Below are 18053 nucleotides of genomic sequence, written 5' to 3' on the forward strand. Positions count from 1 at the left end.
GAGAGGGAGAAGCAGGTTTCTGGCCAAGCAGGGAACCTGATGCTGGCTTAATCCCAGGACCCTGGGATCAAGACCAGAGCCAAAGGCAGACACTTAAAGACCGAGCCACCCAGGTGCCCTTGTTTACAATTTTTAAACTGTGTTCTTTTCTAAAATGTGTTTTAATGTGTTCTTGAGTTTGATTTGCTAATGTTTTATTGAGAATTTTTGCATCTATATTCATCAGGGATATTGATCTATAGTTTTCCAGTGGTAACCTCACCTGGTTTTGGTATCAAAGTAATGCTGGTCTTGTAAAATGCATTTGGAATAGTTACATCCTCTTCAGTATTTGGAAGAGGATTAATGTTAATTCTACTTTATATGTTTGTTGGAATTCTCCAGTGAAGCTACCAGATCCTGGAGTTTCCTCTTCCTTTTTTTTCTTTTTTCTTAAATTTTATTTATTTATTTTTCTTATTACTGGTTGAATCTTTTCACCTATTATTGGTCTGTTCAGATTTTCTACTTCTTCCTGATTCAGTCTTTTTAGGTTGTATGTTTTAGAAATGTACCCATTTCTTCTAGTTTATGTAATTTTTGGTATATGCTTGTTTCTGATAGTCTTATGATTCAGCTGTATTCTGCTGTATCATTTGTAATGTATGCCCTTTTATTTCTAACTTTATTTATTTGAGTCTGCTCTCTTATTTTCTTTGTTTAGCTGAAGGTAAATTTTGTCAATTTTGTTTATCTTTTTTAAGAACAAGATCTTAGGGGGCGCCTGGGTGGCTCAGTGGATTAAGCCCTGCCTTCGGCTCAGGTGGTGATCTCAGGATTCTGGAATTGAGTCCTGTGTTGGGCTCTCTGCTCAGCGGAGCGCTTGCTTCCCCTCCCTCTCTGCCTGCCTCTCTGTCTACTTGTGATTTCTCTCTCTCTCAGTCAAATAAATTAATAAAATATTCAAAAAAAAAAACCAGATCTTAGTTTTGTTGATCCTTTCTATAGGTTATTTTGGTATCTAATTTATTTCTGACCTGATCCTTATTTCCTTCCTTCTAAGTTTGGGTTTAATTTGTCCTTTTTTGTTTTTTTTCTACTTTAAGGAGGTGTAAAGTTAGGTCATTTGTTTGATTTTTTTTTTTAAGATTTTATTTATTTATTTGACAGACAGATCACAAGTAGGCAGAGAGGCAGGCAGAGACAGAGAAAGGAGGAAGCAGGCTCCACCCTGAGCAGAGAGCCCGATGCAGGGTTCGATCCCAGGACCCTGAGATCATGACCTGAGCTGAAGGCAGAGGCTTTAACCCACTGAGCCACCCAGGAGCCCTATTTGAGATCTTTTTAATTTTTTTAATTTCTTACTATATATGTTTACTACTGTAAAATTATCTCTCAGAATTGCTTTTGCAGCATTCTACCATATCAATATGTAATGCTTTTATTTGCATTTATTTCAAGATCTTTTTTTTTCCATTTCTCTTTTGATTTCTTCTCTGACCCAATGATTGATTAGAAATTTGTTATGTTTCTACGTATTTATACATGTTCTCACTTTCTTCTTTTGTTGATTTCTAGTTTTATACCATGTTGGTCACTAAAGATGGTTGGTATGATTTTAATCTTTTTTGAGAGAGAGAGAGGGAGAGAGGGAAGAGGGAGGAGAATCATAAGCAGGCTCCACACCCAGTGCTGAGCCAAACTCAGGACTGGATCTCATGACCCTGAGACCATGACCTGAGTTGAAATCAAGAGTCGCACCCTGAACTGACTGAGCCACCCAGGTGCCCCATGTATGATTCTAATCTTAAATTTGCTAAGATTTGTGATTTGCTAAGATATGACCTACCCTGAAGAATATTCGGGCTCTCGAGAAGAATGTTTACTCTGCTGCTATTGGATGGAATGTTTTTTGTATGTCTCTCAAGTCCATTTGTTTTAAAGTATGGTTCAATTGCAATATTTCTTTGTTGATTTTCTCTCTGGATGATCTATCCATTGCTGATAGTAGGATATTGAAGACCACACAATTATTGAATTATTGCCTATTTCTCCTTTATATATTTCAGTGCTCAGGTATTGGGAGCATATACATATTTATGATTTTTATGTCTTTGTGATGTACTGACCCCTTTATAATCATAAAGTGGCATTCTTTGTCTCTTAATACCCTTTTTTGGCTAGAAGTCTATTTTATCGGATATAAGTATGGCTATGTCCACCTTCTTTTCATTTCCATTTGTTGGAATATCATCTTCTATTCTTTCATTTTGACCCCATGTATGTCTTTAACTCTTTAGAGTTGAAATGATTCTTGTGTAGACAGCATATAGTTGGGTTTTGTTTTTGTTTGTTTGTTCTTTTTTTTTTTTAAAGATTTTATTTATTTATTTGACAGACAGAGATTACAAGTAAGCAGAGAGAGAGGAGGAAGCAGGCTCCCTGCTGAGCAGAGAGCCCGATGTGGGGCTCGATCCCAGGACGCTGGGATCATGACCCGAGCCGAAGGCAGAGGCCTTAACCCACTGAACCACCCAGGCGCCCCTGTTTGTTTGTTCTTAATTCATTCAGCCACTCGGTGTCTTTAAAATGGTGAGTTCAATCCATTTACATTTAAGGTGATTATTGATGTATAAGGATTTATTATTTTCATTTTGTCTTTTGTCTTCTGGTTAGGTTGTTTCTCCATTATTTATTTTCCCTTTTGTATCTGTCTACCTTCCTAAGTTAGTAGTTTTCCATGGAGATTTGCTCAGTCTGCTCCCCTCACCCTTTTTTTTGTTCCATATCTCTGCTCTAGATTTTTGCTTTGTGGTTATGAGGTTTACATAAAGCATCTCATAGAGAAAATTGTTGATAGCAGTTTATTTTTGTTTCCTATAAAGATTTCATCCTTTGACTCTTTCCTTTTATATTTTTTAATGTCACAAATTATCCCTTTTTAACAGTGTTCTTTATTAGCAATGCACCTTTTTATACTTGTTTTTTTTAAGTAGGTTCCATGCCCAACATGGAGCTTGAACTCATGACCCTGAGATCAAGAGCTGTATGCTCTACTGACTGAACCAGCCAGGAACCCCCACAAATTATCCCTTTTTATGCTGTAATGTAACTAAGTTGTGGTGGCTATAATTATTTAATGCTCCTTTCCTTTAATTTATAGCTGAGGATTTAATATACAATTCTAAAACCATATTCTAATTCTGATGACTATTTATCACATGTGCTGTACCTAGAGAGATCTGAAGAGAGACTTCAGTGACTAGGGGGAGGGAAAGAAAAGGCAAGTAAGCAGAAAAAAAAAAAAAGAACTGCAGCAAAACGTCTTTTGCTATCTGTTCCAGGAGGTGACAATACAGTCCATGAGACCCCCCCACCCCCAATGAGAGGATTCTATCCTCATGCTATGTGGCCAGGTAGACCCCCACTCACTGCCTTTGCCCTTTACCTCCTCTGTTGGAAAGGGTATGCTGGCTTACTGTCAACTGGCCTCTGCCTTCTTTGCCATCATTGCCTCTGCCACTACTTATTCCACTGCCACTGTGCTTGCTCTGCCACCCCATTTCTGGTCCTATACACCCATTTTCTGGTGCACAGATGGGTATCCTGGTATGCTGTGCAAAGATGCTTTTCTTTTCTTTTTTTTTTTTTTCCACTATGGATTTCTCATTAGTTGTAAATCAAAGAGGAGAGAAAAAAGGAATATCTCATGCCACCATGATGCTGATGTCACTCTGAAGAGACTTATAAGACATGATAATATTTACATTGTAAATACAGTACCAGTCTAGCAGAGATATCATTTAAGACGTTACTGAAGTAGCCTAGGCAAAAGATGAGGAAAATCTAGATTATAGGCAATGGTGAGAATGGAGACCATATCTTACATTTTATTTTGCACATTGTGTGGTGTATTGCCTTGTATAGAGATGACATTTGATAAATTTCTATAAATTTATTCTCATATATAGTTCATGATATGTATAACTAAACTTGCCTTTTATTTATATCCTTTCATATTAGCTTAAAGGAAAAAATATATTAGGAATAAATGAATGTATCATGAATGGCCAGATCATTTTTCTAACTATATCACAGAATTTTCAGCATTGAATATGATCTACTTACTGAGGATAGTTATTATACATCCTGTGACATGTTTATTTAGAACTGCAAAATTTGCTACAGATGGACATAAATCTTATTTCATTTGTCACTGACAACTTGAGACCAAGACTAAGGAATAACTCTTCAAATGACGAAAGAATATTTTCTAATAGAAGTTAGCAGAATGTTTCTCTAATTACAGCTATAACTCTCCTCATATAATAGATAACATAAATGTAATTTAAAATTGTGTGTGTGTGTATATTCCCACTCAAAAAAATTAGCAATAATGGATATTCATTAAACTGTATGTAGAAGAAAATAAACATCTTATATAATTTCCCATGAAGATATAGTCACTATCTATCTTTTGGGCTATTTCCTTACAGTATTTAATAAAATGTATTTACATGAGAAAAATTAAAATAGAGTCACCATTAGCCAGGCCTCAAACTCAATAAATTTAAGCATTATTGATAGCTATTTCTTTCACAAAGAATGCAAAATCCTTTTGTAGCCTATAAAATATCCTTTTATTCTATCTGAATTGCTATAGTTATTATGTTTACAAAGAAGCTAAATGAAAATTTTTCCTTTTTACTTAAAGATTAGATTTTATCCTGCTTATGATAGAATATCCCATGTATTAAAATAAAACTCTTCTACTCCACAGTGTTTGATTCTGATAGTCGCCAATAATTTAATAAACAAATCATGACTGTTAGAGAAAGGCTATTAATGGAGTAATTTGGGAAAAATCACAGAACTGTTTAACAGACCAAAAGCCCTGAAAGCTTCTTATGGTTTGTGATCAGGCTAGATTTAGTCCCATTGTCTCTTGAGTGCATCTCCTGAGAGAACCTACCCCTGTTTGGTTAGAACAGCAGGATTCTTGAGACCCAAGTCCCAAGAGTTCCTGGAATTTCAGACCATGTAATCAAAAGCAAGTCAATACACTTTCTGTCTCTATTTCATCAGTAAGATGATAGTAATGGCTCAGAGAATTGAAAGAAAGACAATGATGGCAAAGCATTTTGCAAATACAAGTTCTTAATTGACTGGTCATTAAGGAAACCTATTAGGCAATGATGACTCCTTAGAGACTCCTGTCAACTCATGCCTTTCATCTAAACACAAACCTTCACACATGTTGCTTACTAGTCACACAAACACCTCCCAGGATAAAAATCTCTCTTCAAAAGCTTTCATCTATCAGCATTTGCTGAGCCAAGAGATTAGTGGCCAATGAAAAAAATGCACCAGAGGTTTGAAAATGCCATTCCAGTGCATGCCAAAAACATGACTTCAGTAAGAACATATGTGACTGATGACTGGTGACAGAAACTAGTCTCACATTTCCCTGAATGGTAACAATGACAATAGCTAATATGCCATATTATTTGTTAAGTGCTTTATAGGCATAATTTCATTTACTCTTCATAGGAATGTCTCATCAAAATCATGATCACACAGATAGGTCAGAAGACTAACTAAATGTTGGTAACAAAATGGAACTTTAAAATGATGTTTCAAATGGGAAGATCTCCAATTCATTATTTGATATTGACAACATAATCCTGACACCCAAACTTGACAAAAAGAGCAAGAAGGGAGAAGGCATGGATCGTTTTAGTTAGTTAGATAAATGCTAGATACATAGAGAAATGATAGATAGATAGACATAGATGAAGTACATATATACATAGATACAGACAGAAGTTACCAGAAAATTGAGTTCTGTAGAATAATCAAGTTTTTAAACATCAGATCCAAGTGGAGTGCTTCGTTATGAAATATGAAACAAGGTAACTTTATAATTTTTCACTTCCATAGACTAAAATAGGAAAAAAAATATATAATCACTTCAGATCAGCATTTCCCAATTAGTATTTGTAAATTACATCTAGATTGTTAATAAGTATTCCAAGAAAGGAGGTTCTGGAACTAAATAAGCATTAGAAATTCATACTATGCCTCCCTTTTGAGAGACATAGAACAAATGCATAAAGTGTCCCAAGGAGTTCTGGTATAAAAAGTTAGTTTAATGGTTTAACCTGGAGTTTTTAAACTTGTTTAACTAGAAAATTCATTTTTATCAGAACATATAGTAATATTCTGAAAAATGGGTTTATGTAACACTGATCTAAGCAGATGCTAAAATGGTATTTAATAAAATTTTTTATTTATTCATGATCAAACATGAATTGACCATTTTGAAATATGTTGTTTTTAAGTTTTAAGAAAAAATTATTTATAGAGAATCATTGGAGAGAATAATGCATAGAAAGATAGATACCAAGATAGACCAGAAATATAAGGACAAAATGTGAATAAGCTTGATAATAGAAACCATTAGAAGTTTCAACCGTTTACAGGTTGAGATTATGCCTTGCTGAGAAAAAAAAATTCTAGAATCACATCATTTGATTTTTTCCTTACTGATGTCCCTTCCTAGCACCATTCTGGCTTCACTGAAACTTTATCCCTTGAAAGCTCTGACTCACATATGGATGAACATGACTTCCCTTAAATCTTTTTGGCCCAGTAGAAATAGGCTCATATTAAAAAAAAAAAAATACAGATATTTAAAAGGCAAAAGGGAAATACATTAAAAGAATGGACACCAGATCTCTGGCAATCTGGTGTAGAATACAACTTGAACTTTGATATTAATTGACATCACCCTCTTCTTCTCTTAGAATTGGAGAATTCTTCTAGGAACTAGTTAATCTGCACATTGTCATTCTGTCCAAGCATGACTGAAGACCTAGACAGATGGAATATTTAATTTCTAATCCAAGAGAAAATGAGACCTATTCTCTTTCCTTGAAAAACTAGATTTTACCCTGTGAGTTCCATTTTCCTGTTTAGTTCATATTTGTCAGGGACAAAAGTTGGCTGGAAGGAAGACCCAGTCTTTCACTCAGAGATTGGTGCTCAGAATTTTCAAGCTTCAAAAAGCTCTAATCATCAGAATTCTGTTCAAGAATATTTAGCACTCTGAAAATGAGGAGGAGAAGGATAGTGTTTCTTTTTTTTTTTTTTTTTTTTTTTAACAAATGTTGCCAAGGAAATATGCCTCAGTGTTAGACTCATTTTCAAACATAACTAGCAAAACGTAGAACTAAGGTAGAAACATTCACACATAACACTGCAGTATACAAATATAATTTTCAGTTTGCCATAACACATAAGGTATATAACAATTGTTTAAATAACACTGTAAGGTTGTCAGTGTTACATACTATTTTATTCACTTTATAATAAGGGTTGACTTAGAAGAAACTCTGGACCAGGCATTTTGACAGGCACTGGGGATACAAGATTGATAGATATTGTTTGTTCTCAAGGTGTTTCAATTTGAAATGACAGGAACAGAATTAGGGCAAATGCTTTAATGGCTAGATGGAGGTAATTATTCTAACCTTGACATTGTGCTAAGTGCAACTTCCTCGCAAACCACTTTTAATAGGGGTCAAAACTCCCTAAACTCGAATCCCCACATGGCTCTGTCTTGCCCTTTCTGACCCTCAGTTCCACCCTTCTCCAATTTCTAAAATCTTCACATGTGCCCTATGAAAATGAACAGCTGATCATCAGCATTCTCTTCAATGCTTTCTATCTCAATTTCTTTTTCCCCATTTTGCTCCACTGGAAACCTGATTCTCCCCTCTTGACTCTACTTCCCTTGTAGCCCTCTGATGTGAAAGTTGTTTCTCCTATGTCAACATTCATGTCATAGGGAAAATGGATATGGGATAGGAAACTTTCTAGATTCTCACTCTTTTTCCAGAACATCTTATTTTCTGTTCACTAAAACATTCAGCTTTGACTGATACCAGACCATATATCCATTGAACCATTATTTTAGAGTTATATAGAAGAGCCTCAGGTTTATCACTTTCATTTCTTGTAGAGTTTAGTTTCCAATTCATCTCATTTTCTAAGCCCTGTCCTAATTTTTAGTAGTTTTAATACCCACGAGGATAACTATTCTACTTCTCTGGCACTGTCAGTTTCTTCTCTCCTCTGTACCAATGATCTTGGACTCTAACTGATCTCAGGTCTTCACCCCACTAAGCATATCTTAGACATTTTCATTACTAAAAAAATTGAAACACTTTCATAATTCCTACTGCAAATATCTTATTCTTGAACCTGAACTCCACCCTTTCAGGTTACCCTCTTCTTCACCCTGACTCCAACAACACTTCAATCTCATCTGGACCAACAATGCATGAATTTTACCACCTGCCTTATATGTTCATTGACTGGTATGGTATTGCTCAAACAATTCTCTTCAATCTCTGCGTAACTATCAGTTTTTTCTCCCTCACTATGTAAAACTCCTTGGGGGAAAAAAATCTATTATTTGTTTCCTCTAAAAATTCTCCCATCATTTCTTCTTGAAAACATTTCAATTAGACTTTTGCCCTTGACACTTACTATAACTATTCCTGTCAAGGTTGCAATTGAATTACACATTACTAAAATTTTATGGTCATATCTCTGTCCTCATCTTACTTGACCCACCAATATCACTGACACAAGGGATCACTTTCTTCTCTTTAAAATACTTCTTTTCTTTTTTTGACTTCTGTTTTGTTTTTTGTTTTGTTTTGTTTTTTCCTCCTACCTAAGTGGCTGGTCTAATCAGTTTCTTTTTTTTTTTTTTTTATTCTTTCTTTCCAAGACCTCTAATTTTTGATTTGCTGTTCTTCTACAAACTCTTTCCCACTAATATTTACTCTATAATGACTTAATCAAGTCTCATGCCTTTGATTTTAATCTATATGTTGATGGCTCCAAATCCCTCTAGCCTTAGACTTTATCTCTGTTCCCATCTCCTATATTGGAAAAGACACATGCACATGCAGATACACTTTGTAAAGGGTTCTCACTTAAATTCCCCAAGCTTCCAATCTTGTTTTTCCTACAGTTTTCCCATTTAGTAGAAGCCAATTCCATTCTTCTAGTTCTTCCAGTTCTTTAGGTCAAAATTCTTACCTTCACCCTACAGTACTTTTTAAATTTCACAGTCCAATTCAGATAAATCAGAAAGTCCTATCATTTCTATCTTTAAAATATGTTCTGAATCATACTGCTCTTCATCGACTATTGCCAACTACTTTGTTCCAAGCCACACTTTTGTTTGCCTAAATTTATAAAATATCATCTAAACTGTCTCACTGCTTCTACCACCACACTCCAGCTTATTCTTTACATAGTCATAATGATCCTTTGGAAAATAAGTAAGATCATGCTCCTCTCCTCAACTTCCCCAAAGGATTCTAATCTCAAGCATAGTGACAACCAAAGTACTTCAGTGACTTATAAGACCCTACATATTCTGGTCTCTTATTATCTCTATAATTATAACTCCTATCATACTTCCTTTCACTCACTCAACATTTGCCATATTAATCTCTTGGCTGTTTCTCAAATGAGCAGACCATTTTTGATCACATTATATGAATCAGAAACTCTTACCCTCTTTTCTGGCACTCTATCCCATTCATCCTGCTTTATTTTCTCTTCATTGTACTTAACACAATCTGATGAATTATACTTTAAATTTTTTTGTCTGGATTCTTATAATAAAATATAAATTATTTGATGCAGGAACTTTGCTTTGTTCACTGCTGAGTCTCTAACACCAAGAATATGCCTGTCTGATAATAAGTACTTCATAAATATTTACTGAATAAGTGAATAATAAGTCAAAAATGTGAATTATCAGCACCATTCTTTTTCTTACTGCCAGACTTACATATCCAATTGCCACAGGATTTTTATAGGTGTATATTCAAAAGGCACTATATATGAAATCCCTTCCTAGTCTGCTCCTTTTCTTATCTTTCTTATTTTATTCTCTATACTATTTCTATCTTAGTTAATGGTACCCCAAACCAATCTAAACTTGGATGACTCTCTCTTCTTCAATCTCACTTTACATTATCCAGTTTATCAATCAAGTTCTGTTAATTCTACCTCTTCAATATCTCGCAAGCCAGTCTTTTATTTATCAAGTTCACTGCTGGTGTCAATGTATCGGGACCCATTATTTTTCACTTAGATATTTATAGTACCCCTTTAACTGGAATCTGTTATTTCTTCCTAACTCTTTCAAATCCATCCTTCATATTGTTAGCAGAATGACTATTACAAATAAAGATTCTGCTTTGTTATCTTGACTCCCATATCATGCTATGCATACTTTCATTAAAGTACTTCTAATGGTATATTTCAATTAATCATTCCCAGATTGCATTTTCCAATCAAACTGATAATGTACAGTAATTCATCAGTGAAACCAAAGCTAATAGCGATAGAGTGACTTGCCTAAGTTCCCAGTAAGTAACTAGATTCTAGGTTTGGGATTTTTACTGCAGGATACTCCATTTTATATAAATATACTTTCCCATGACTAAAATTTTATTTAAGGTAACATGAAATGGATAAGTTGATTAGTTATTTAAGTAGAAAAAAAACTTCATCTTTTAATATAATCATCTCTATATTTCAGATTACGATTATGTAATTGTGTTCTTCTCCATGAGAGTTCCAGTACTTAGAATTGACACATTGTTAGTGCTCAATAAATATATTTTTAAATGAACGAATAAATGAGTGAATAGTTTCTGAAATGTTTCCAGTTTGAGATAAAATTCACATTGAAACTCTGTGAATTTACTGGTTCACATTAGGAATTTCACATTATAAGCCTCTCATATAGGCAAAGCAGATTGAATATTCAATTGGATATTTAATTTTTATTTTATATAACTTCTGTATTATACAAAAGTATTAAGATAGTCTTTTACATATAAAAGCAAAATGGAGAATGGGGAAAACTTTAGTCAAATATAAAGTTCTCCCACTCCAAATCTTTTATGTATCATATATTTCTAAGTCATTACTATATATGTATATAAAACATATGTATATGTAACATATATACACACACATTAATTTATATATGTTTAAGTAAATGCATATGTTTTAGTAAATAATGTTAATTTGATCAAAATATTTGGATTCATTTATAATTTTTTCACCTTTCATTAAAGGTAAAGACATAGAGAGCCATAACCATGGGCTTTTCTTGATATGCAACCAAAATAAGAATGGAAAAGTGAAAAAATACATTGCTTTTCTCTTTTTTCCAAATTGCTTTTCTTGTGTGTTGCCCCCCCCCCCCTTTTAAATTTGGGAAACCAGGCACATGTTTATTTTCATGCCCTTTATAACTGAAAAGATATCCACGTAAGTCTCTGCTGGCTTAAAAATTGCATATTTTTTTGTCTAAATAAGTGATCATCCTGTTTTCTTTGTTTAGAAGGATCTACCTATGACATTCCAGTCAGTAAAAAGTATTAATTTATATGATATTTTAAATATAATTTATCATCAGATTGATTCATGTTAATCACAAACATAACTGAAAAAATTAAAAAATGACTGCACTCTAAAATAGTTGTTTTTCCTCCATATTAAAGTTATAAATCTCAATAGAAGTAGAGTTCATTTTTTTTTTCAAAGTAAATTAGTAGAAAAGCAAAAGAAGTGGGGCAAATTGGGCTTTTAGCAAACTCTATGTCCAAATACAGATGAATACGTGATCTTTAAAAAGTATGGGAGAAACTTCAATGGATGAGGAGTCAAGATGGCGAAGAAGTAGCAGGCTGAGACTACTTCAGCTAGCCGGAGATCAGCTAGATAGCTTATCTAAAGATTGCAAAAACCTGAAAATCCATTGGCAGATAGAAGAGAAGAAGAACAGCAATTCTGAAAACAGAAAAACAACCACTTTCTGAAAGGTAGGACCGGCGGAGAAGTGAATCCAAAGCGACGGGAAGATAGACCCCGGGGGGAGGGGCCGGGTCCCAGCAAGCGGCGGAGCAACAGCTCACAAAATCAGGACTTTTAAAAGTCTGTTCCGCTGAGGGACATCACTCCAGAGGCCAAACCGGGGCGAAGCCCACGCGGGGTCAGCGTGGCCTCAGGTCCCGCAGGGTCACAGAAGGATCGGGGGTGTCTGAGTGTCGCAGAGCTTGTGGGTATTGGAACGGGAAAGCCGGCTACAGAGACAGAACCAACAGTAAGCTCACAGCTCGGTGTTACCTTGAACCGGTCTCAGGCTCGGTGAGCTCGGAGCACGGCTGGAGGTCGGGCAGACGGGAGTGACTGAGCGCTGTTCTCTGAGGGCGCACTGGGGAGTGGGGCCCTGGGCTCTCCGCTCCTCCGGGCCGGAGACCAGGAGGCCGCCATTTGTATTCCCGTCCTCCGGAACTCTATAGAAAGCACTCAGGGAACAAAAGCTCCTGAAAGCAAACCCGAGCACATTACTCACCCCGGCCCCTGATAAGGGCAGTGCAATTCCGCCTGGGGCAAAGACACTTGAGAATCACTACAACAGGCCCCTCCCCCAGAAGATCAACAAGAAATGCAGCAGAGACCAAGTTCACCTACCAAGGAGTGCGGTTTCAATACCAAGGACAGCAGCAGAATTCCAGAGGAGGAGAAAGCAAAGCACAGAACTCATGGCTTTTTCCCTGTGATTTTTTTTAGTCTTGCAGTTAATTTAATTGTTTTCTTTTTCATTTTTTGTTTTTTTTTTTTCTCGCCTTCTGGTAAAATTTTTTTTTTTAACTTTTACCTTTTTCTTTTTTAACGTTTTTTAACTAGTTTATCGAATATATATATATTTTTTCTTTTTTATATTTTTCTTAATTGTTTTCTTTTTTTAAATTCTTTTCTTTTCTTTCTTTGTTCTTTTTCCTTTTTTTTTCTTTCTTCCTTTTTGAACCTCTTTTTATCCCCTTTCTCCCCCCTAACGATTTGGGATCTCTACTAATTTGGTTAAAGCATATTTTCCTGGGGTTGTTGCCACCCTTTTAGTATTTTACTTGCTCCTTCATATACTCTTATCTGGACAAAATGACAAGACGGAAATATTCAACACAAAAAAAAAGAACAAGAGGCAGTACCGAAGGCTAGGGACCTAATCAATACAGACATTGGTAATATGTCAGATCTAGAGTTCAGAATGACAATTCTCAAGGTTCTAGCCAGGCTCAAAAAAAGGCATGGAAGATATTAGAGAAACCCTCTCGAGATATAAAAGCCCTTTCTGGAGAAATAAAGGAACTAAAATCTAACCAAGTTGAAATAAAAAAAGCTATTAATGAGGTACAATAAAAAATGGAGGCTCTCACTGCTAGGATAAATGAGGCAGAAGAAAGAATTAGTGATATAGAAGACCAAATGACAGAGAATAAAGAAGCTGAGCAAAAGAGGGACAAACAGCTACTGGACCACGAGGGGAGAATTCGAGAGATAAATGACACCATAAGATGAAACAACATTAGAATAATTGAAATTCCAGAAGAAGAAGAAAGAGAGAGGGGAGCAGAAGGTATACTGGAGAGAATTATTGGGTAGAATTTCCCCAATATGGCAAAGGGAACAAGCATCAAAATTCAGGAGGTTCAGAGAATGCCCCTCAAAATCAATAAGAATAGGCCCACACCCCGTCACCTAATAGTAACATTTACAAGTCTCAGGGACAAAGAGAAAATTCTGAAAGCAGCCCGGGAAAAGAAGTCAGTAACATACAATGGTAAAAATATTATATTAGCAGCTGACTTATCCACAGAGACCTGGCAGGCCAGAAAGAGCTGGCATGATATTTTCAGAGCACTAAACGAGAAAAACATGTAGCCAAGAATACTATATCCAGCTAGGCTATCATTGAAAATAGAAGGAGAGATTAAAAGCTTCCAGGGCAAACAAAAACTGAAAGAATTTGCAAACACCAAACCAGCTCTACAGGAAATCTTGAAAGGGGTCCTCTAAGCAAAGAGAGAGCCTACAAGTGGTAGATCAGAAAGGAACAGAGACCATATACAGTAATAGTCACCTTACAGGCAATACAATGGCACTAAATTCATATCTCTCAATAGTTACCCTGAATGTTAATGGGCTAAATGCCCCTGTCAAAAGACACAGGGTATCAGAATGGATAAAAAAACAAAACCCATCTATATGTTGCCTCCAAGAAACTCCTTTTAAGCCCGAAGACACCTCCAGATTTAAAGTGAGGGGGTGGAAAAGAATTTACCATGCTAATGGACATCAGAAGAAAGAAGGAGTGGCAATCCTTATATCAGATCAATTCAATTTTAAGCCAAAGACTATAATAAGAGTTGAGGAAGGACACTATATCATAATCAAGGGTCTGTCCAACGAGAAGATCTAACAATTTTAAATATCTATGCCCCCAACGTGGGAACAGCCAACTATATAAACCAATTAATAACAAAATCAAAGAAACACATCAACAATAATACAATAATAGTAGGGGACTTTAACACTCCCCTCACTGAAATGGACAGATCATCCAAGCAAAAGATCAGCAAAGAAATAAAGGCCTTAAACGACACACTGGACCAGATGGACATCACAGATATATTCAGAACATTTCATCCCAAAGCAACAGAATACACATTCTACTCTAGTGCACGTGGAACATTCTCCAGAATAGATCACATCCTAGGTCCTAAATCAGGACTCAATCGGTATCAAAAGATTGGGATCATTCCCTGCATATTTTCAGACCACAATGCTCTAAAGCTAGAACTCAACCACAAAAGGAAGTTTGGAAAGAACCTAAATACATGGAGAATAAACAGCATCCTTCTAAAGAATGATGGGTCAACTGGGAAATTAAAGAAGAATTTAAAAAACCATGGAAACAAATGATAATGAAAATACAACAGTTCAAAATCTGTGGGACACAACAAAGGCAGTCCTGAGAGGAAAATGTATAGCGGTACAAGCCTTTCTCAAGTAACAAGAAAGGACTCAGGTACACAACCTAACCCTACACCTAAAGGAGCTGGAGAAAGAATAAGAAAGAAACCCCAAACCCAGCAGGAGAAGAGAAATCATAAATATCAGAGCAGAAATCAATGAAATAGAAACCAAAAAGAGAATAGAACAAATCAACGAAGCTAGGAGCTGGTTCTTAAAAGAATTAATAAAATTGATCAACCCCTGGCCAGACTTATCAAAAAGAAAAGAGAAAGGACCCAAATAAATAAAATCATGAATGAAAGAGGAGAGATCACAACTAACACCAAAGAAATACAAACTATTATAAGAACATACTATGAGCAACTCTACGGCAATAAATTTGACAATCTGGAAGAAATGGATGCATTCCTAGAAACATATAAACTACCACAACGGAACCAGGAAGAAATAGAAAGCCTGAACAGACCCATAACCAGTAAGGAGATTGAAACAGTCATTAAAAATCTCCAAACAAACAAAAGCCAGGGCCAGACGGCTTCCCGGGGGAATTCTACAAAACATTTAAAGAAGAACTAATTCCTATTGTACTGAAACTGTTCCAAAAAATAGAAATGGAAGGAAAACTTCCAAACTCATTTTATGAGGCCAGAACCAGACAAGGATCCCATCAAAAAAAAGAGCTATAGACCAATATCCTTGATGAACACAGATGCGAAAATACTCAACAAAATACTAGCCAATAGGATTCAGCAGTACATTAAAAGGATTATACACCACGACCTAGTGGGATTTACTCCAGGGCTGCAAGGTTGGTTCAACATCCACAAATCAGTCAATGTGATACAACACATCAATAAAAGAAAGAACAAGAACCATATGATACTCTCAATAGATGCTGAAAAAGCATTTGACAAAGTACAGCATCCCTTCCTGATCAAAACTCTTCAAAGTGTAGGGATAGAGGGCACATACCTCAATATTATCAAAGCCATCTATGAAAACCCCACCGCAAATATCATTCTCAATGGAGAAAAACTGAAAGCTTTTCCGCTAAGGTCAGGAACACGGCAGGGATGTCCATTATCACCACTGCTATTCAATATAGTACTAGAGGTCCTAGCCTCGGCAATCAGACAACAAAAGGAAATTAAAGGCATCCAAATCGGCAAAGAAGAAGTCAAATTATCACTCTTCGCAGATGATATGATACAATATGTGGAAAACCCAAAAGACTCCACTCCAAAACTGCTAGAACTTGTACAGGAATTCAGTAAAGTGTCAGGATATAAAGTCAATGCACAGAAATAAATTGCATTTCTCTACACCAACAGCAAGACAGAAGAAAGAGAAATTAAGGAGTCCATCCCATTTACAATTGTACCCCAAACCATAAGATACCTAGGAATAAACCTAACGAAAGAGGCACAGAATCTATACTCAGAAAACTATAAAGTACTCATGAAAGAAATTGAGGAAGACACAAAGAAATGGAAAAATGTTCCATGCTCCTGGATTGGAAGAATAAATATTGTGAAAATGTCGATGCTACCTAAAGCAATCTACACATTTAATGCAATTCCTATCAAAGTACCACCCATCTTTTTCAAAGAAATGGAACAAATAATCCTAAAATTTATATGGAACCAGAAAAGACCTCGAATAGCCAAAGGGATATCGAAAAAGAAAGCCAACGTTGGTGGCATCACAATTCCGGACTTCAAGCTCTATTACAAAGCTGTCATCATCAAGACAGCATGGTACTGGCACAAAAACAGACACATAGATCAATGGAACAGAATAGAGAGCCCAGAAATAGACCCTCAACTCTATGGTCAACTCATCTTCGACAAAGCAGGAAAGAATGTCCAATGGAAAAAAGACAGCCTCTTCAATAATTGGTGCTGGGAAAATTGGACAGCTACATGCAGAAAAATGAAATTGGACCATTTCCTTACACCACACACAAAAATAGACTCAAAATGGATCAAGGACCTCAATGTGCGAACGGAATCCATCAAAATCGTTGCGTAGAACACAGGCAGCAACCTCTTCGACTACAGCCGCAGCAACATCTTCCTAGGAACAATGCCAAAGGCAAGGGAAGCAAGGGCAAAAATGAACTATTGGGATTTCATCAAGATCAAAAGCTTTTGCACAGCAAAGGAAACAGTTAACAAAATCAAAAGACAACTGACAGAATGGGAGAAGATATTTGCAAATGACATATCAGATAAAGGAGTAGTGTCCAGAATCTATAAAGAACTTAGCAAACTCAACACCCAAAGAACAAATAATCCAATCAAGAAATGGGCAGAGGACATGAACAGACATTTCTGCAAAGAAGACATCCAGATGGCCAACAGACACATGAAAAAGTGCTCCATATCACTCGGCATCAGGGAAATACAAATCAAAACCACAATGAGATATCACCTCACACCAGTCAGAAAGGCTAAAATAAACAAGTCAGGAAATGACAGATGCTGGTGAGGATGCGGAGAAAGGGGAACCCTCCTACACTTTTGGTGGGATTGCAAGCTGGTGCAGCCACTCTGGAAAACAGCATGGAGGTTCCTCAAAATGTTCAAAATAGAACTGCCCTATGACCCAGCAATTGCACTATTGGGTATTTACCCTAAAGACACAAACGTAGTGATCCAAAGGGGCATGTGCACCCGAATGTTTATAGCAGCAATGTCCACAATAGCCAAACTATGGAACGAACCTAGATGTCCATCAACAGATGAATGGATCATGAAGATGTGGTATATATACACAATGGAATACTATGCAGCCATCAAAAGAAATGAAATCTTGCCATTTGCGACAAGATGGATGGAACTAGAGCGTATCATGCTTAGTGAAATAAGTCAAGCAGAGAAAGACAACTATCATATGATCTCCCTGATATGAGGAAGTGGTGATGCAACATGGGGGCTTAAGTGGGTAGGAGAAGAATCAATGAAACAAGATGGGATTGGGAGTGAGACAAACCATAAGTGACTCTTAATCTCACAAAACAAACTGAGGGTTGCTGGGGGGAGGGGGTTTGGGAGAAGGGGGTGGGATTATGGACATTGGGGAGGGTTGTGCTTTGGTGAGTGCTGTGAAGTGTGTAAACCTGGTGATTCACAGACCTGTACCCCTGG

At 36.2% G+C, this 18053-nt stretch overlaps 1 protein-coding gene across 1 annotated transcript in view; it reads right to left on the reverse strand.

Moving 5' to 3' along the window:
* The window catches only part of CNTN5 (contactin 5), a 782527-nt gene that overhangs the window by 196355 nt on the left and 568119 nt on the right, over nucleotides 1-18053 (reverse strand). The gene's annotated exons all lie outside the window — the stretch shown is intronic.

This window comes from Mustela nivalis, assembly GCF_964662115.1.
Source record: "Mustela nivalis genome assembly, chromosome: 9".
NCBI classification, from domain to species: Eukaryota; Metazoa; Chordata; class Mammalia; order Carnivora; family Mustelidae; genus Mustela; species Mustela nivalis.